Genomic DNA, 22,584 nt, shown 5'->3' on the forward strand with positions numbered 1-22,584 from the left:
GACAACAGAAGGAGGAAACGAACACATGACAGAGCCAACTTCACTAAAGGAAACGCATCACTGATCATTATCAGGATGAAACAATGATTGCTCATAAAATAACCCAAGGACAGTTTCTAAAGACAAATAGCAAAGGAATGTAAGAATGACAACCACAAAGCCTTCGGTAGCTATACCAGACATGTAGGTGTCGACCTCCAAATATGCTGTCAGCTACTGAAAAAAACTAAAGAAAAACATCAAACCAACTATCATTGCCCACAACCAGGGGGACACATTCAGTGTAAACACCCCCCATCACCCCCAAAAGGGTCTGTGTCCAGCACAGAAGGATGCAGAGCCCCAGACGTCATGGACATGCAGGTAAAGACAGCCCTCACCAAAGCTGAGAACACAGCATCAATGTGTCTGGATGGTGTCCCAGGCTGTGTCATACACTAGGCCCATGAGGAACTGGACCCTCACTCACATTCACTGTCCAGACACAAGCATACCACAGGCTATGTACCCAAAGAATGGCATACACAAGCAGTCATTCAGCTCCAGAAAGGGGGTGCCACAACAGAACATGGACACCATTGCCCAATATGTCTACTCAGCCTGGTCTACAGAGCTATTGAGCAAATTGTCATGGAACCCATAAACAGAGGCATTGAAGACCTCCAGACACTGTACTCTCCACAACTTTTCCTTGTTAAAGTCAGATCCTGGCTCCCAAACCTAGTTGACTTATTTCAAACAGTTACCAAGGACATAGATGGAGGTGAAAGTAGTCCACACAGCCCACCCGGACCTCACGAAGGACTTTCCACACCATTCCCCTCTGTGTCATCATGGACAAGCATACCAGCTGGAACATTAACAGCTACGTCACAGAATGGGTGGCCAGGTGGCTGACAGATCAAACAACATGTTCAGAGTCGCTGGTGCCATGTCCAACTCTAAGCCAGTCACAAATGGCATCCCACAGGTCTTGGTCCTGGGACCCCACCTGTTCAGTAGATACTGCTCAGAGGTAGAGGCAAGCATGGGAGGTGTGTGTTGAGTTGTCAGTATGAAGTTGATGTCCAGGCTCCTTGTTAGCTCTTGTGTACTTTGTGAACAGGGACATTTATGTCATCAATATAACATTACAGTGTGTGGCATATGAACAATGTTTGCTCCCATATTATTACTGTGAGTACTGAAAAGCGTGGTGTTGTCTTTTCATCATGTAAATTATTTTCTTTGGTGCTTTACCTTTTGTTTTTGGGTGTTTTCATTTTACTGTAATTTGTGTTGCATCCCAAAAAATTCACTTTTTATTTTCTATTTCAGTTATTTTTATGCAAGCAGGTCTGCTTGTTTGCTTGGTGTAACTTTCTGTCCCTTTCCAAAGGCACAGTGAATACAAATTATTTTTGCAGATATGCTGGAAAGAAGAGTAGAGAAAATGTGTAGGCCATCCAGGGTAGGGGCAGGATGTGCATGCAATATGATGATGGTCTTTGTGGGGTATCTGTTTACAGAATGTTTACTTAAGAAAGTGGGTGGGTAAACATTACAGGCAGTCATACCTGAAATTAGTCATTCATAACTTACTGTGCAGAAAATGCATGTTGATGGTATCCCACAATTCCACCGGAGTGGGTGGGGTTACATAATTATATATGCAAATTATATGTTAATCAGTGTCCTGGTGTTTGGCCAGTCGTACCTACTTTTCATGGGCCTTTGTCCAATTTTTGATGTTTCCAGGTTGAGAGGTATGTTAAGTGGTTTACTTCACAGATTAGGCTATGGCTAGAATTTGACTACCAGAAAACAACCTTCTTTAAAAACTTTTCATCTACTCTTTCTGGATGACTTAAAACTGTATAGTGTATCAGATGAGGAGTTGAAAGCACAACTGCAAATGGTTAAAAATTTTTCAGATGATATAAAAATGACATTTGGTCGATGTGCAAAAGACAACATTTAAAACAGAAAAGCTACAACACTAAGAAAATATCAACCTGGGAAAGGAATGTGATATAAAGAAACTTGAACAGGAGGAAAGAGATGAAGAATCAACAATAAAACATGAACAAATGAGAATAAAGATCAGTAAGAAATACTTCAGAAAACTAAAACTAATATTGAAAACTGTCTCTTGACAACTAGCAATAAAGTCCAAGCTACAAATCAATTTTAATTTGTTCTTCCTGTTCCAGCTTACAGCTTTGGCGTGACTGACAGGGCCAAAAAGTACTGGATTGACTGGACATGAAAAAAGAAAGGTGCTTTATGCTTCTCAATTATATATCAATTAGTGTATACCAAGATTACATATTACTTGCATTGAAGGAGCTATGGGCCTCCTCTAAACTGATTACATGTATAGAGCTGCCATCACTGGACTGCATATGTTTCTACTGACATTATCATATCCAAATATAGTGAAAGTTTTAAAACATGAGGAGAAGTCTAAGATGACATTTGTGTTTAGTTGAGCAGAAACATTTTGGTATCAGGCAGAAATGGAAATCAATTTGAACAGAAAAAATGTCCAGCACCAAACATATGAGGAAAAATAATTATTTATTCAGTTATCACAACAATGGGCCGGATTCACGAAGGCTTGCACGGAGTCTAAGAGTAGACTAAGACTCCAGCAAGCCAACATGTCTGCAGAGCGATCCAGGAACAGCCAGCAGGGGCGTGCAAGAGAGTTCCTAAAACGACTCTTGCACGGACAGGGCTAGTTTATGCAAATTACCTCATTTGCTGCTGAAAGCTATGCAAATGAGGTAAATTTGCGATCCAGGAAACACTAACCTGCCCGAGTAAGAGTAGTGTTATTTGCAAAAATGTACTCGGTTGGCTACTGAGTGCCATTCTGCAAATAGCAAAATGGAGCTATGACAGCTCCAAATAAAGGATGCATCCAGTTGAGGAAGCATGCCAATGGCCAAATATATGGCCATTGGCATTTTTATCCGTTGCAAAATAATAAAATAATATTTTTTTTTCCTCGATCTCCAATGTTTAAACATAGCGCAGTGCCGCACAAACGTGCGGTGCTCTAAAAACCCTAAAAACAAAACATAAAAGCCACAAATAGGGATTTTATTCAAAATATTCACCTGCCATGCAGGTGAATGGCAGGCTGAAGACAACATGGCTACTGAGTAGTGGTTGCTAAGGGGGGAAGCTCGGTCTGAGAGATGTAACCAAGCATTAGTAGGCAATCCTATGCAAATGAGCATAAGGATAGTGAATCCCAAATTTCCCTGCCATGTGAACCATGTCCATAGAGTGTAAGAGTAGGATTAGGGGAGTAACAGAGTAGAAGATAGGTGACATCATGAGGGGGTATGTATCAAAAAGACTTTAAGCTTATTGGAGCAGAGTGCCATGTGGTTGCTGTGAGTTACTCAGGACTGGAAGAGGCGTGTCTACAGTTGTCTAAACTGAACCCAGAAACCGAAGGTGTACGCTGTGGCTATCACTGAAGTTTCTTGCAAAGCTGCTTACACTGTGTGCATGCGTGTGCGTGCCTATAAACTGTTCTAAGCCTGTGTGCGCATGTGTGCACCCGTGTAAGCCTGTGTAAGGCTGTCTAAGCATGTATGCACAATAGTGCACCCGCCTAAGCCTGTGTAAGCCTGCGTAAGCCTGTGTAAGCCCATGTGCATGTGTATGCGCTCTTGTGTGGATTTCATTCAGCATCACACTGAAAGTGTTTGCGTGGCACTGCCCCCTGTGGAAACAGAAATGGGAAAAGGAAGGAAAGGAAGTAGTAGGAAGTTAACCAAGGACAACTAGCAGAGCTGCCAGGTGAAATCAATCAGAATCAGCCAATTACACAGGCAGTACACTAGCCTAGCCCAGCACAGCACTTAAAACTCTAAAAACAACATTCCCCCATGTTTTTCTCAGAAATACTGCAACACTGCAGTCTACAAAGAGAAGTGAAAACTTAAAAAGCTTAACTGAGACAAAAGAATGCTAAGGGCTGCCATTGCTATTATAAGGCAACATGTGCAAGATGCTGAGGGTGCTGCCATTGTGAATGCTGCTGAGCAACCCACAGTGAGGAGACGGAGAAAAGTGTACAGTCCCAGGGTAACCTACCAGGGGCTACATGAGCTGGAGATATTGGAGCGCTATAGAGTGGACTGAGACCTTCTGCAGCAAATTGTTGAACTGTGCAGGCCATGCCTCACACACAGAGCCAAAAGAGGGGAACCCATCCCAGTGGAAACCAAGGTATGTATTGGCCTAATAATACTAGCAACAGGTACCTTCCAGAGACCAACTGGTGATATGATGGGGATTTCACAGGCATCAGCATCCAGGGTACTGCACCAGTTCCTGAATGCCATGTCAGCATATGTCAGGGATCATGTATATTTCCCCAATTCCCATGAGGTATTGGCCAGCAACATGCGTATCTTCCATCAAATAGCGAAATACCCTGAGGTAGTGGGTGCAATAGACTGCATGCACATACACATCAAAGCACCAGCCGGTGAGTGGGGTAGGGCCTATATCAACTGCAAGGGCTTCCACTCCATCAACTGCCAGGTCTTGTGTGATGCCCAGGGCATAATACTGAATGTGTATGCTGGCTGCTCTGGAAGCTACCATGATTCCCATATCTAGCATCTGTCACAGCTGTACCAGACATTTGCCAATGGGGACATCCCTGACGGTCACTTAGTGGGAGATGCTGGATAAGTACTGGAGCCTTGACTGATGACACCCATCAGAAATGCACACACACCTGAACAATACACCATAATGAGGCACACGCACAAACACAAAATGTAATAGAGTGTATTTTTGGGATGCTCAAGTCACGGTTCCGTTGCCTGGACATATCTGGTGGAGCTTTGCAGTACTCACCAACTACATGTATCCAAATTGTCATGGTATGTGCCATGCTATACAATATGATCCTGCAAAAACAGCTGCAGCAGGAATAGCATGGGGCAGGGCCAAACAGCCCCCCACCATTGCCAAGGCCTGCACAGGCACAGCGTGACTCAGAGGAGGAACAACCTGAGCCTGCCCCAGTAGGCAGAAGGAGGCATGCCCAGTATGCCTTGGCCTTGGCAAAGAGGCAATGCATAGCACATACACTGGCTCAGTAGGAACCCTGTAAATGATACCTCCCTCTGACTCACACATAAAATAATAGGGATGCATAACATGACACCACCTGTTTCCAAACATGTATAGCGAGTGTAGTATGTGCATCCGACATAGGCAGCCCTGCAGCACCACCTGAGGCATGATTGCCATGTTTTAAGCAAAATAAAGCAGTGCTAAGCAGCTTTTTCCAATATCTAGTATATGTAAACAAAATTGCTCGTGCCAACTAGCACAACATCGGGCAACGTTGGGCAAGGTTGGCCAAAGTTGAGCAAAGTCAGTTAAACATGCTCATATCTGCTGTACTGTTCCTTAAGCAGTCTGGTCTGCCCAGCATGGCAATAAAAAAGCAATGACAGAGCTCGAACCCAGGATACTGTGCACTATAGTCACAGTACTGAACCACTAAACCATGATAGCATTGCAGTGGTACAGACACAGTAGGACAATTGTACACTAATGCAAACACAAAGAAATACAGTAACATGCCCCCTAAAGAGGCAAATGGGTAACCTCCCCCATATGCCTATGCAGACCAAGAACATCAGGCTAGGCGGTGTGATGTGGGTTGTGTAGGCTATGAAGTCGCAGTGCAATACACATGACATTGGACGCCAACATCTGTAGTACAGTAGTATGCCTCAAGCCACTGTGATAGGCAACAGTACAGACTGAAATGATGTCCTGTACATAGCAGTGCAGGCATAGCAATTGTGTATAAGTGTCAGGTGAAACCCACATCCTATGTACACCCACAGTAACAATCAGGTGTGCCCCCGGGTAGAAATGTACAAAGAATAGCTGTTCCCCCTGTATGTAGAAATGTTGGTAAGTCTATGCAAAGTGTTGCATGGATGCCCTGCAGGCACAGCATGATCCCTGTTGATCTATGACACAAAGGTGAACCCTGCTGTAAAAATACAACTTGATTTTCCATACACATATAGTATAAATGTCTATAGTGGGCGTGCTCACACACTCCAACAAATGTAGTGGATTTCATTCAGCATCACACTGAAAGGTCATACTGGGCATGCTCACACACTTAAAGAAACAAACCAAATGTCAGGCAGCAACATACTGAAAGGTCATACTGGGCATGCTCACACACAGGCTAAATATGGATGTAATAATTAGGTATCTATGGACAAATGTGGATAGTCATCTCTACTTTCAGAAACACATTCACAAAGTGGTTGGAAAATCATGCTATGTGCTCACACAAACTGCCAAGGTCTGTGCACGTAGGTCAAAGGATGTTCCCACTAGTCAGCAGTCATCAGACCTGTCAGAGAGTACCACAACACACTTGCGATGAATCCGACTAGGCATGTTCATCAGCTAGAAAGACCAATGAAGTACCTTAACAAGAGGATTACTGGCCTCAAATAGCCACCCCATGTAACAAGACTGAAAGTAACCCAATCTGTACCCTGTGGCATACTGTCTACTCAGGAGATCTCTGCCCAACAGACAGGTGCATGTCATGGTTACAGTCAGATCTGTTCCGAGTTAGAGCTCAATGGCAGTAAATATACAGAGCCAACTGATATTGCCAACATCCTGGCAGATAGGATCACTGTTAACTGTACCCCCCTCACACCCATGAAAGAGCACATCTCCATAATGGAAGACTGCAAATTTGCTGTCATCATGGCTGCACAGGTAATAAATACTCTCCAAAGCCAGTATCACAGCAGCCATGGGACCAGATAACTTCCCAGGCTGTGTAGTATCTACTTCCCTGAAGTAAACATTAACATGACAGGTCTGTGGCAGGTGAATTTACCAGAGGACTGCAAACCAGGAGCCATAATGGCAAACACAAAAGATGTGGACATCCTACAAAATGGCCTCACTGGGACATATGGCTGTTGTCAAAGCCATGGGCTCTAGCTAAGTGCCAAAAGGTGCATTGTCATCCCCTATGTTAAAAACTCTGTAGTCAAGAACTACAACAGGGGTGGTAGTATACTTCACACTGAAAGTGTGACAAGGGACCTTGGGTCACAGGTGGACAGTGGATACGACTGTGCTAATCACATTCCCACAGTAGTCAGGAAACCCTCCCATGTGGCACACCTCATCACAAAATGTGTCTCATGCAGAATGGAAGAGGACAATGTTCCCCTCCACTCATCACTCACTAGAACTATAATAGAGTACAATGCCACTGTTGCTATGTACCTCACAAGACAACTATAACAACTAGAAAGCCAGCAGCAATACCACACAAAGAGCATTAGCGGCCTGAAATACATGCCATACACAGACCATCTCAAAATGCTCCATACGTACTCCCTTGCATATCGCCCACTCAGAGGTGTTCACTGCCTAACATACAAAGTAATGTCAAACACAGAGCTGTTGGATATGGTCCATGTAAAACACTCAATCCCTCTGACCTTTGGACCCAAAACCACGAGTGAAATACAAAAGGAAGGGGTGTACCCATTTACCCCATGGATACCAACACCTTCAGGTTAGTGGCACAGCATGAGGCCTTGGAGACCATGCAAGTGCAAGTAACATTGACCAAAGCTGCCCATCAGATTGTAGCCTGCTACAGATCATGTACCTTGTCTCAGGAACCTCACTCAGTATTCCGGAGAACAGTGGAAAGTATAAAGGTCCTATCCAACACCATTATATGAGGAGATTACAACTACCCAAACAGTGAGTGGTGGAATTACTCATGTATAACGTCCTTCAGCCAATGTTTCCTAGAGTTTAAAAACCCTAGCACCCTGGAACAGCTGGTCACCATGCCCACTAGAGGTGATAACATACTGGACATGATCATCACCAACATGGGGTACCAGTGTTCCACTACACAGATAAACCCCTCGCTAGTAATATCAGATCATGAAGTAATCACACTGGACATCCACATCCGGCCCCCCACCCAGTCAATGAAACCACTGTGAAGACATTTGCAAAAGCAAACTGCACACTTCCCAAGACCAAAGTGGAATGTTCCAAAGCCCTCCTGCTATAGGATAATGGTATACAAACCGCAGACTCATTTACAAGTGCATCCTATGAGCATCTACAGGGATGCATGGATTGAGACATCACAAATAAAACCAAGTTGCACACCTCCAAAAACAAGACAACAATCAGGTGGTTGCTGCCCATAAATAAGCTAGACAACAGAAGGAGGAAACGAACACATGATAGAGCCAACTTCACTAAAGGAAACGCATCACTGATCATTATCAGGATGAAACAATGATCGCTCATAAAATAATCCAAGGACAGTTTTTAAAGACAAATAGCCAAGGAATGTAAGAATGACAACCACAAAGCCTATGGTATCTATACCAGACATGTAGGTGTCGACCTCTAAATATGCTGTCAGCTACTGAAAAAACTAAAGAAAAACACCAAACCAACTATCATTGCCCACAATCAGGGGGACACATTCAGTGTAAACATCCCCCATCAACCCCAAAAGGGCCTGTGTCCAGCACAGAAGGATGCAGAGCCCCAGACGTCATGGACATGCAGGTAAAGACAGCCCTCACCAAAGCTGAGAACATAGCATCAATATGTCTGGATGGTGTCCCAGGCTGTGTCATACACTAATCCCATGAGGAACTGGACCCTCACTCACATTCACTGTCCAGACACAAGCGTACCACAGGCTATGTACCCAAAGAATGGCATACACAAACAGTCATCCAGCTCCAGAAAGGGGGTGCCACAACAGAACATAGACACCATTGCTCAATATGTCTACTCAGCCTGGTCTACAGAGCTATTGAGCAAATTGTCATGGAACCCATAAACAGAGGCATTGAAGACCTTCAGACACTGTACTATGCACAACTTTGCCTTGTTAAAGTCAGATCCTGGCTCCCAAACCTACCTGACTTATTTCAAACAGTTACCAAGGACATAGATGGAGGTGAAAGTAGTCCACACAGCCCACCCAGACCTCACGAAGGGCTTTACACACCATTTCCCACTCTGTCATCATGGACAAGCATACCAGCTGGAACATTAACAGCTACGTCACAGGATGGGTGGCCAGGTGGCTCACAGATCAAACAACATGTTCAGAGTTGTTGGTGCCATGTCCAACTCTAAGCCAGTCACAAATGGCATCCCACAGGTCTTGGTCCTGGGACCCCACCTGTTCAGTAGATACTGCTCAGAGGTAGAGGCAAGCATGGGAGGTGTTTGGCTGAACAGGTCTGCAGATGAATGGTAACTGTGGTCCATAACCAACTGCATGGCTAACACAGACATCTTCTAGAAGTGTCTTACAGAGACAGATACCTGGCGTCAAAACAATGGGCTCAAGCTGAATGCCAAAGAATGCATAGTCATCCCATTTGGGTACAACAAAGTGCACACAAATTACCACATAGGTGGTAATCCAGTATGTACGGAGAAAGTCATTATGGCCCTGGGGACACAGGTAGATAGTACACACCCCTTTGATGATGACATGGCCAAAGTGTGTAGACATTCCCCCAGTGTAGCCCACCTATTGTCACCTAATGTAACCCACTTTGTATAGTCTGATGATGTCACCATCCTACAAATAAACCTGTGGAAAGGATAACTCACAGTAATGTGTATAGCGCGGCATGTAAATGTGTACCTCTGTAGTATCATAAAGTAGTTAGGTAGTGGTTTAAATCCTGCACTTGACAAGTGTGTGTGTTTGTGTGTGGTCTGCATGGGAAGACGTAAACATTTTGGAGAGTAGTAAAACACTTTAAAAGTGGTAAACTAATCTCTGACAAGTCTGATTATGTCACCATCCTATAAATATACTGTGGAAAAAGGAACCCCCAGTAATGTGTATAGCGCGTCGTGTTAACGTGTGCTCCTCTAGTATCATGAAGTAGTTAGGTAGGGGTTTGAATCCTGCACTTGACAAGTGTGTATGTGTGTGTGTGTGTGTGTGTGTGTGTGTGTGTGTGTGTGTGGTCTCCTTGGGAAAATGCAACCTTTTAGGAGGGTCGTAAAACACCTTGAAAGCGGTAAACCAATCTTTGTCAAGTCTGATGATGTCAACATCCTACAAATATACCTGTGGAAAAAATAACCCCCAGTAATGTATATAGCGTGTCATGCTAATGCATACTCCACTAATATCATGAAGTAGTTAGGTGTGTGCTCGTGTGTGATCTCCTTGAAGAGGAGCAACCTTTTTTGGAGAGTGGTAAAACACCTTAAAAGTGGTATACACATCTTTGTCATGTCTGATGATGTCACCATCCTACAAATATACCTGTGGAAAAATAAAACCCCATTGATGTGTATAGCATGTCATGCTGATGTGTACTCCTCTAGTATCATGAAGTAATTAGGTAGAGGTCTGAATCCTGCAACTAACAAGTGTGGGTGTGTGTGTGTGCATGTGTGATCTCCTTGGAAAGGAACAACCTTTCTGGAGAGTAGTAAAACACCTTAAAAGTAGTGTACACATCTTTGTCATGTCTGATGATGTCACCATCCTACAAATATACCTGTGGAAAAAAGAACCCCCAATAATGTGTATAGCATGTCGTGGTAATGCATATTCCTCTATTATCATGAAGTAGTTAGGTAGGGGTTTGAATCCTGCACTTGACAACTGTGTGTGTTTGTGTGTGGTCTCCTTGGGAAGGAGCAGCCTTTTAGGGGAGTAGCAAAACACCTTAAAAGTGGTAAACTATTCTTTGTCAAGTCTGATTATGTCACCATCCTACAAATATACCTGTGGAAAAGATGATTCCCAGTAATGTGTACAGCATGACATGTTGATGTGTACTCCTCTAGTATCATGAATTAGTTAGGTAGGGGTTTGAATCCTGCACTTGGTGAGTGTGTGTGCGACGTGTGTGACAGTGTTGGTCAATGTGTTGGGGGTTTTGCTTTTACTAACGTATGACATATCAGTAGGCATTGCACATGTGAGGTAGCTATGAGGCAAATACATATACGTACATGTCACCTCAAGTATTGCATGTGTGGGAACCCTGCTTTATCCAAGTACACAGTTGGCATCTTTGCCAAACTGTGCTGCTGCTTCACAGACCTTAGGTCACATCTGTATGCTTGTGACAAGGCCAGCCACTGCAGTGATGCCTGGTCTAGGTCATCCGTGTCACACACACTCATTACGGTTTCTATTGAATTGTGTGTTGAGGGTTTATGGCCGAGGTATATGTCAGACCTGTTCAAATGCAGCAGAGTCTGTCAATGATGACTATGCATTATAGGTGTACAACAACCTTTGTGGACATGCATGCAGACCCCTGATTGCTTATGTGATCCACCGAGGGATTCCAAAATACCTTAGGGAATGTGATTATCAAAGGAGAGATGACGTAACACTAGGTTGCATGAACACATCAGTACCTGTTCATGATGTTGGTGGCTACTACGAATGTGGTACTGTGCGGATACTATGTTCCGTAAAGGTGGATGACTACGCTTAGTTTCGCCTATAGCTTTACAGCATGGGTTTGACAACAGGTATCTGTCTGTATGATACCCTTGTGGAGCATGTGTGTGTCACCTGGAAAATGCAGTATAGGCCACAGTATGCATTAGCACACGTGGACAGACATACCCCTACTGTGATTGCTTGTACCTAAGAGAGCCATATGCCAAACAGGAGTGGTCTCAGTAATGGGTGCAGCTGAATACCACTGGTTACTGGCATAGTATAGTACCTGAAGGATCCAAATGTTGCTGTGTGTCCTGCATCTGTGTGTCAGTTGTCAGGACATCAGCTAACGATTGGTTATGGTCAGGCTGTTGCAGTCATGTATACTACCAGAATGCGAAACAACGACAGATAGTAACAGTATCACCCACAGCACAGTGTCAAACCATGTCATACACACATGTGTAGTCAGGTTCCAAAATGTGTGTAGTACAATGCATACTGGCCACCAAGAGAAACTATGGAGTGTTACTGTGTAATACAGAGCATGTCACTCTGCCCATGTGTCCACTATGCACGTACATGCAGACAGTGCACCTCCACCATTTCCACAACTGTACACCTGCAAATATGTCCTACACACATCCCACACATACTGTCCACTCTCTAATACATGCTGCCAATACTGCACACATCAGCCAAGTGGCACGTGGGCAGACAATATACAATTGGAACTAACACTGGTGTAAACAACACTACAATGACAACCATAGCTTTAATGCATCATGCCTGCTCAGCTACACCTTCAAGCATATCATTACACTCTACTGCTGACAACATGCTAACATTGCTATACTGCTATAAAGACACCCTGTGCATCAGCACCATGGTAGGCTGTTCCTGCATCGATGTTACAGATGACAGGAGGTGGCACAGGTTTCATCATATGCACAGGGTGTGTTGTTGGTCTGCCAGAGGCCTACAGTGAGCCATCCAATCAACATGTATGTGTGTGTGTGTGTGTGTGTGTGTGTGTGTGTGTGTGTGTGTGTGTGTGTGTGTGTGTGTGAGGCAAGAATAATGGTATGGGCCAATGTTGATGTAATGTGTGTGTGTGTATGTGTTAGCCCTAGGTGTCTGGAGTATGTGTGTGTGTGTCTGCATGCACACAATTCCACCATGTGGCTGCCACATATGGGTACTTGTGGGGCAGCCACGGACTGTACCTGCGAGGCTTTACAGATCACCATCTCTGGCCACGGATACGGTACCTGTGCCTGGCAGGGGTGCTACTGACACTATCAGGTACCAAGCCAGACTGGGTACTATCCCCAGAGGTAGATGGATGTACACTGGACCCAGGTCCCTGCTGGGACTGTCCAGAGCCACATGCACGTGGTCTTTTAGGACGCTCTATGGACAGCTCACCCACAACATTGCTGGGGCTGGTACTGGCACTATGTGAGCAGCTGTTGCTTGAGGAACGTCCACAGTGACTGCCAGCTGCTGATGTTGCTGGCATACGTCCACGTCGACAACTCAACCATCCCGCACTGTCCTGACACATGGACTTGACATTGCGGAGGACATCTAGTGTCTCTCCCCAACGTCTATCAGTGACCTCAGTATAATTGCAAATGGCACCAGCTAGGTCATGGATACTGTCTATTATGGTGGTGTTATGTGCCTTTTGTGCCCTCAGTCCCTGTCTGGTGTACCGTTCCATATGTGCCTGTGCCTCCATGACAGCCTGGAACATGTGTGAGGTACTTAGACCTGTGGCACGTCTGCCAGTGGGATGTTGGGCAGCAGTGCTCCGATGAGAACCCCTGGACATCTGCCTATGTGGTACCCTTCCACACATCTGGGTATGGCTACTGTGTTGGAATGCATGTGCCATGGATACCACACTGTCCTGGCCAATGCCGGCTGTACGCTGTCCCTCTGCTAAGGGCATTGGTGACGGATGTATTGGCAGTATGACTGTGTGCATGGATGAGGTGGACACTTGTGTAGTGTCGATTGGTGGCCCAGTGATAGACCCTGGAAAACATGCCTGTGCCTCAACACACCTATCACCATTGTCACTATCATGCTCAGTGACATCAGTTTCCCTGCTGCATTGAACCAGCCCAGTATCAGCACCTGTGAGAGGGAGACAGGAAACACACTTTACAACCTGTACATGATGTCAGCACACATGCACACATGCACACACGAACACATGTACACATGTACACATGAACACATGCACACATGAACACATGAACACATGAACAAGTGCATACATGCACACATGCACACATGTACACATGAACACATGAACACATGCACACATGCACACATGAACACATGCACACAAATACACTCCTCATTAGTACACACACACACACACACACACACACACACACACACACACACACACACACACCACCAGCAATCCCGAACATAATCAATAGCGTGTGATGTTGGGGTTCAGTATCACAAGCCAAACATTTATATCAAACATGACAGCATGCAGGATGTGTGTTGCTCAGCAGCATGAAGTGTGAGTGTAGACAGTCATTGCTAATAACAGTATACATGGCCTTGATGCATGTGTGTTTTGTTCAGTGAATGGCCTCACCCTGGAACGCAATGTGTACATGGACATAACATTGCTGTGCAGGTATTAAAAGCCCTGCAATGTCCTGTGCACCATCAGTTACAGGTATACATACCATGTCTGGATGTGTATCAGTGTGTCACATAGATATCTATTTCTGATTAGAGCATCTGTGTCTTTAGCAGATGATTGTGGACACAGTTGTAGCACATACATGCTATGTATGCACACAGGATGAGTGGTGCATGTATACCTGATGAAATACCATTGCTCAACATAGCCATTGCACAGTGGTTATGGTGAGTGTAGGACATATTGTGGACATGCCAGTGCCAGCCATGACATGGCATGCTACCACACAACTGTAACATGAAACATCACACGTACACAATGTGTGTCATGTGACCTATACACCCCATAGCATTACAAGACATATGTGTGTCACTTTCTACAAATGGGGATTGCTATGCATATTGCATATAGGTGCATATGTCTGCACACACACAACATTGAGGTGCATAGCAAATCATGGTATGTGTATTACTGTGGCCACTGCAACTGGATGGGGTGTAGTACCATGAGCCATCATCATGCAGCATCATGTGGTCACTCAAGGCTACTAATGTGTGCCAGACTGGCACATAGCACCCTGTACCTGAACTGAAGTACCATGGCTACATGCATCATTTCACGTCCAGTTGTTACATGGGTTTGTGAGGTGCCCAATAGGGGGCATTGCCTAACATGAATGTGTTATGTGTTGAAGAGTGTTACACAGCCACATGTGAGGCATCTACCCCTCAGGTATATTAAGTGTGCTGTGTGGATGAGGTTTGGGATACTGTAGTGTGACCTTACAGTGGGTGTCTGAATAAGCCATGTGTAGCACATTAACGTGTATTGTGTATGACAAAGGTGTGTATGTTGTGTGCATGTGTGTCGACTCTGTCTATCCGATGTCCACTACAGTGTTGCCACAATTGTGTGGGATGCTCTGTGTATTGTATGTGTTTTAGGCAGCTATCCACATTACTAGGATGTGCATAGTCTCACAGCAAACATGCACAGCATGCATTATGCGTAGGTGTGTTACGTGAGCCTACACCTCACCTATGACATGCACTTTTAATTAGCAATATGAAAGGTATGCCACACACACCATCATGGCTCTGCTGCCTTGCTGTCACACCAGAGGGACCTACAAGGATATCAGACACTTTGTCAGTGGCAACAACTGTGGCATTGCTATTGTGTGTTTGCAATCTTACAGTAGTACAATGGTGGACAGTCACAGGCCTACAGATTATATTCCTAATTATTAGTATTGCACAACACTAGGCACCACATCGTCTAACTACACAGTACACATCTCACATAAGCATGCTCTACCAATAGAGGTAACAGTATTCTACAGCTATGCCATGTTACCTGCACGCTCCATGTCAACTTGCTGGGTGGCTCCGGCCTCCATGATGATACATGTTAATTGTTGTGGTTGGCCAGGAGTCACCTGGCTCAGGAGCAGCTCCTCCACTCTGGTGAGGGGGGGATGGATGGCTACCCCCCGACCTGTGGCAAGCTGTTGTCTGTGGATATCAGATGCACGCTGCCGGACATGTCTAATTAAATCACTGCAGTGATGGCATACCTGTTCATATGTCCGGTTATGCATGCCTATGTCATTTACCCTATGGACAAGTTCTTGCCACAGCGCAGCCCTCTCATGCTGGTCCTGGCTGGTTCTGGAGAACAGCAGTGCATAGTGCTGCACCAGGCTCGCTGTGATGGCTTCCTCCTCTGCCATGCTATATGCCAGGTTACGATGGTGGGACATTACCCTGGAAGACAATTAAACAATATGTGTGAGCAAGTCATGTGGCACACGTAACATTCTAAAGTACAGATATAAATTAACTGCCATATATAGCACCCTAGTGGCTGTCAGAAGATACACACTTTCAATACCACATATCAGTTCTCAACACACAGATACCTGACAGCGCCTGGCACACTCTATATATCAAACCATGTTTTGCACAGCAACAAAGTTATAACACTATGTAAGACTATACAACAGTACATGGCACACTGTATGTGACACAATGCACCACCTAGCCACAGGAGGTATATATCATGCTAATGCATCAAGAAATATGTAATCTATTGCAATGAATGTAAAGTCCACTGACAGTATTACCAGTATACCACACTAGTCGTTGATGGTGGAACCCTGTCTAACATATGTGCACATTCATTAATATAGGTGGCATACTGCTGTACTAGACTATACATGTTGCTAGATACGCAGTTACATCTTGTAACACACATATGACCGAGGACATGGTACAGGCATACCCACACACACAGCAGACATACATAACAGACACAAAGGTATGGCAACCCAGGTGACCTTTACCTGTGTGCCGTACAGTACTGTTTGTCAGTAGTTACCAGACCTTATGCCTGAGGTATGTAATCTGTGAGGACTACAGGGAACACAAATAACAGTGGTTCCAATAAATGTGCACGTACACCATACTGTGCTGTTTAGGCATACAGGTTCAGGTAGTACTACAGTTCATAGCAGAGTTGGATTCACCAGCAGTAATACCCAATATGCATACATGTACTGCTTTAGGCCATGGACACCCCAGTCGACAAAAAGGGACTATGTCAGACCGTATGGCATACTGCTTTTTCTGCCTAACAATTGCATACACATCTTTTGCTGAGATCACAGCTGGGACACATAATACCATGACTGAGACAGTTTCCCACTAAGCTATCACACATATACCGAACTCTGACACATTCACCAACACATTCACCATCACACTCAGTCAACCTCACATATCAATTATTGCAACCAGTACATGTGAGTGTGTATCTCTTCATAGGTAGGTAAGAGGCTATTGGCCCTAGGGCCTGTAGAACTCTAGCCATATGCTACCCTGGCCTCTGACACACAGGTATTTAAACTACACGTGGCCCAGTCAAGCAGAGACACTGAGGTGATTGCCTGGGTGTATTCACTATTTCACTATCTCCCATACAATCTCCATGATTATTTATAATGACTGCTAATTAGGAGTTTTGTTTGCTATGGATAGTTGATTAGTTCCAGAGTATGGGATGTCTCTGAGATATGAATCTATCCCTCCAGCATGTGCTGTTTATTGTGGTCAAAGGGTTTTGGTCCCTAGAGCATGTAGCTCGTACAGATTGTGATCTGTTTACATGGAGCATGTTCGACAGATCTGGGTTTGACGTAGCTTAGTATGTCAGTCAGAGGTCACCTCTGGGTAGGCGGTATGCGTCACAGTCTAGTTGTGGGTTTGTGTGACGGTCTCCATAGGGTATCTGTTTGACACCGGTATCACTCTTTGTGAGGTATGTCTGTGTCCTTTCTTCTTGCTGTAGATGTCTTGTGAGGTACATACCACATGGGGTATTGTACTCTATACCAGGTTTTATGTGTGTGGTGTAGAGGGGAACACTGACCTATTATTCCCTGGATGACACACCTTTTGTGATGATGTGTGCCACATAGATGGATTACATGACTAGTGTGACACTGTGACTATCGAAGGGGAGACTACTGTCCACCTGTATCCCATGGTCTCTTATCACACCTTCAGTGTTGAGTAGACTACCACCCATGTGGTAGTTCATGGGTACTGAGCCTTTGCAAGGAGGGATGCCAATACAGTGTCAACATTGAGCTTGAGTCCATGGCTTTGTCACCAGGCATCTGTTGCAGTAATTATGACCCTGTCTCTCTCTCTCTCTCTCTATATATATATATATATATATATATTATCTATATATATATATATATATATATATATATATATATATATATATATGTGTGTATATATATATATATATATATATATATATATATATATATATATATATATATATCTATATATGGATCTACCTTAGTAGATCGACATGTTAAAAGAGCGAACACGAATTAACCGACGCCAGAAGATCGCAAGTCACTTTACGACGCCAGAAGATCGACAAGGCAGAAGACCGACGGAGGAAGACACCGACGCTGAGAACACTGCTGTGGAGAAAGGATGTGTAAGTATGCGGTAGTGACGGACGATAGGGTGCGAGAAAAGTAAGTGTGCGATGTTGGTGGTCTGCAGGGGTAGGAGTGGGATAAGTGAGTTAGGGTTAGGGTGCGAGTAAGGTAAGTGTGCGATGTTGGTGGTCTGTAGGGTAGGGGTGGGATAAGTGAGTTAGGGTTAGAGTGCGAGTAAGGTAAGTGTGCGATGTTGGTGGTCTGTAGGGGTAGGGGTGGGATAAGTGAGTTAGGGTTAGGGCGCGGGTTAGGTGAGTGCGATAGTGATGGACCTTAGGGTAAGGGTTTGGGTTAGGGTTGTAGATAGTTGTGTATGTATGGGTTAGTGTTTGTTTGTAAGGATTTTGGTGTGCTTGTGTTGTGTGTGTGGGTTTTGGATAGGGATTTGTTTTGTTTGTTGGTATGATGTGTGGTGTATGCGATGTCGTGTTTGTGCACTGTCGATCTTCTGGCGCCGTGAAGTGACTTGCATCTTTGGCCGGTTAATTCGTGTTTGCTCTTTTAACATGTCGATCTACTAAGGTAGATCCATATATATATATATATATATATATATATATATATATATATATATATATGTATACACACATACATATGAACATCCATTGCTGTAATATAGATATATATATATATATATATATATATATATATATATAGGCACATATACAGTCCACCTGTCATAGTGGGTATATCAAGTATGGGAAGGTTGTGATGTATACAGTTATGTCATAACATTGCATAGTATTGTGCAGAATGCGTTGAAGGTGTTCTCAGCCCATGTAGCTTTATCAGGCCTCACTGTCTGCAACACTGCAAACCTGATGAACCATACCAACAGCGTTTAACCACCACATGTCATATACCAACACTGTATGCTGTCTGGTGTGCCACACACTACAACCTACATAGATATATGCACATAACATCCTTCAGCAACATGTATATATCCACCTTTCACAAACAGTTGAAGTATGTCCCTTGCTCAATGCACATGTACAGATGCTAATATATCTGACACAGACAGATCTCTCCATATGTGTGTGCCATCCACACACAAGGACCACACTGTTGTAAGTACATCTACCTCACAGCTGACCTATTGGGCCTTGCTGCAACATGAACAGGTGTCACATGTGAGCACACAGTAATATTAGAGGGGGTATACATAGATGCTAATGCTGAATTAGCATACTAGCCTGGTACAGATGTTGCCAGTACTAAGCTGCACATTAATATGACTATCTTGCATTTGTTACTCTGTCACATCCATGTTTGCATAACCGTATGGGCTACTACCCCAAACAGACATTGTACACACTACTGTACAGAACACAGATAACATGGATCAAATGTGTGACATTTAATGCTGAACTACATATCTCACCATCACATCCCACTGCACACAGCAACACACTAATTTCCCCATACCAGTGGTTATGCAGGGCATCTGTGCATTGATACGTACTGCTGCCACATATGGATGATTCAAACTATATAGAGTGCTCTTCATTAACATCTACTACATTCCATATTGTTCCATTATTCCATATCCATCGCTCATATTTTAAGACGCGATATGGAATTAACATTGATATTGATGCTGAATTAAGGCACTTTAGGCTTAATTATGAAATTCACTTATGTATTTGGAAAGATTTACTTCTTCTTCTTAATAGTTTTCATATGTATAAACAAAGCTATGAATGTTTTAGTGGCTCTACTCGTTTAAAGAACTTGCTGCTATATCTTGGTGCTATATCGCTTTTAAAAGTGAACTAATTTGATTGCTTTAATTGATTTGTTGATTAAATAATTGGGAATGCTTTTTGTATTTAAGGATTGAATTTTAATGTATGAGTATAACCTGATGAAGCGCGCCATGGTGGTGCGTGAAAGCGCTTGTTCTTTGTTAAAATAAATTATTATATTTCCAACATGGTGGTTCCTTGCAGTTTTCTACATATTCATCTGTTTGGCGTTGGAAGGAACCTTTGGATGGTCATTCTTTGCTTGTTGCTACTACTACTATTATTCATTTGCTTTGCTGACCAACACACGATGGACTCACTCAATATAGAGCTTGACTACAATCCAGCAGGTACAAGCGGTACCGAGGACTGGAATAATCTATTTCACCAACAGGTGAATCCTTTGCTTAACTTGGACCACCACTTTAATACTCAATCTATTGCTACACATGACACGGAGAATCTACAAGACTTCTATGGTCTATTGAGATCTTTGGAGAATGATTTATATAAGCTTCATCGGCTTATATGGCAGAGGAGGCACATGGAGGCTTGTCTTCATTTTAAAGTAATTCCGCGTGGCATGCGAGTTCTGTGCATGCCAAGCTATGGGGATAGCCATCCGGACTTGTTACGTAGATGGCAACAGCTCAATATTGAGTTTGGCGCAATATACATCAATTTATTAATAGAGTACTTCTCTCCAATTGAATCGGACCTGGTTGCCAAGGTAGAAGGTGAGCATAAAAACTTAACGCAGAAATATAAAAGTGAACTGTGTGTCTCCAAACTTAATAATATGCTCAGGCAACTCACGTTGTATAGTAATAAGCTTGAGCAAATTAAATTAAAAAAGTTGAAACGGGACTACCAGGACTTTCAATTGGGTCAGATTTTTGTATGGCCAAGAGCCAACAGAAATGGAGCTGAGCCCACTAATACTGACAATGTTTTTTCAATAGATTTGGTAGAGTCATTAACACACACTGATACATCTAATGAACCTTGTGTAAGCAAGGAATCAATGGGCGATGCCTTGGATAAAGAAATAGCATCTACTAACGCTTCGTTACCATGTAATCAACAGGGCTTGAAAGTTAATGAATTGTTAGGAGCTAGACCGAAGCTGAATAACAATATGGTAAATGGTTACACCACAGCTGCTCTCCCTTTAAACCTCCCGCTCAGATAAGATCAGAGCCTGTCAAGCCAACAAGCAGAGGGAGGGGAAAGAGAAAATTTTCGGGCGAAACGCCAGAGGCACGGCGAAAAACAAGGAACTGAATACTTTATTTTTTAATCTTACTTCTTTGGAATTTACAACAGATGAAGAATCTCTACTCAATAAAGGATTGTCCTTTATTCCCTCTAGTGGAAGTGAGCTTTCGGAAACGCTGATAGCGCTTCGCCTTTTTGCTAGAAAGCTTTCACTCAAGGTACTTTTTTCTGACTCTACAAATAATGACTTAACGTATGAATCTCAAATATGTAAAAGAAAAAGTTTATTTATGCCACCTATGCATAATATGGTTGAGTGCTTTTTGCGCTCATGTGAGCTTGATTTTTATGCATACTATAAAGAGAAGAAGCATAAGGGTATATATGTTAATTTAAGTATGACTCAAAGATGTTGTCTAGATAATTTTCGTAATAATGATGACATTATATTTAAACCCGCTGACAAAGGAGGGGGGGTGGTTGTTATGGACACCGCTTTCTATGTGGAGTTGATGTATGATATGCTAAACAATGATTCAGCCTATAAAATAATAGACAAATCAAAGGTAGATTGTCTAGTGAGGGAAGTGCATGATACGATTTATGATTTACTAATGAGTAGATGCATAGATAAATGCCTGTATGATTTTTTGCTAATAGACTCTCCTCTAATACCAATAATTAAAGGTCTCCCAAAAATGCATAAAGGGATACATCCACCTCCTTTACGCCCTATAGTTTCAGGCAGACATTGGGTGACGGAAAATGCCTCAATATTTATACAAACCAAGTTAGGACCATCGGTTAAGTTGATTCCAACAATTTTAAAGGACTCCTATGGTTTAATACGCGATCTAGAACAGGATTCCTTATGTAAGAACATGCACAGTAATACTCTAATGGTCACACTAGATATAAAAAAATCTTTTTACAAGCATCCCGAATGATTTTGGCCTAGAGGCCATTAGGGAATGCTTACATACATCTGGCATACTGGATAATAATGACCAGATGCTAGTTTGTAATTTATTAGATATGGTGTTAAACAACAATATTTTTCTGTTCTGTGACCAGATTTATGCACAAACATGGGGAGTGGCAATGGGCACTCCCTGTGCAAATGCATATGCAAACTTTGTCATTTACCAATGGGAAAGGAGATTTATCTTTGATAATGGAGAGGTTTAGGAACATAATATTATACAGGCGTTTTGTGGATGACATCCTCTTGTTTTGGAATAATGACGTGGACTCACTACATGAGTTCATAATGTATATGGAATCCACAACCTCATTTTTGAAGTTTACTTTTGAATATTCATTAGAATCTGTAAACTTCTTGGATGTTACTCTTATTAAAGAAGTTGATAATAAAATTACAACAACACTATATAGAAAGCCATGCTGGAGG

Source organism: Protopterus annectens, chromosome 9.part0 (genome assembly GCF_019279795.1).
Source record: "Protopterus annectens isolate FY-2018-M chromosome 9.part0, PAN1.0, whole genome shotgun sequence".
In the NCBI taxonomy this organism is placed as follows: domain Eukaryota; kingdom Metazoa; phylum Chordata; order Ceratodontiformes; family Protopteridae; genus Protopterus; species Protopterus annectens.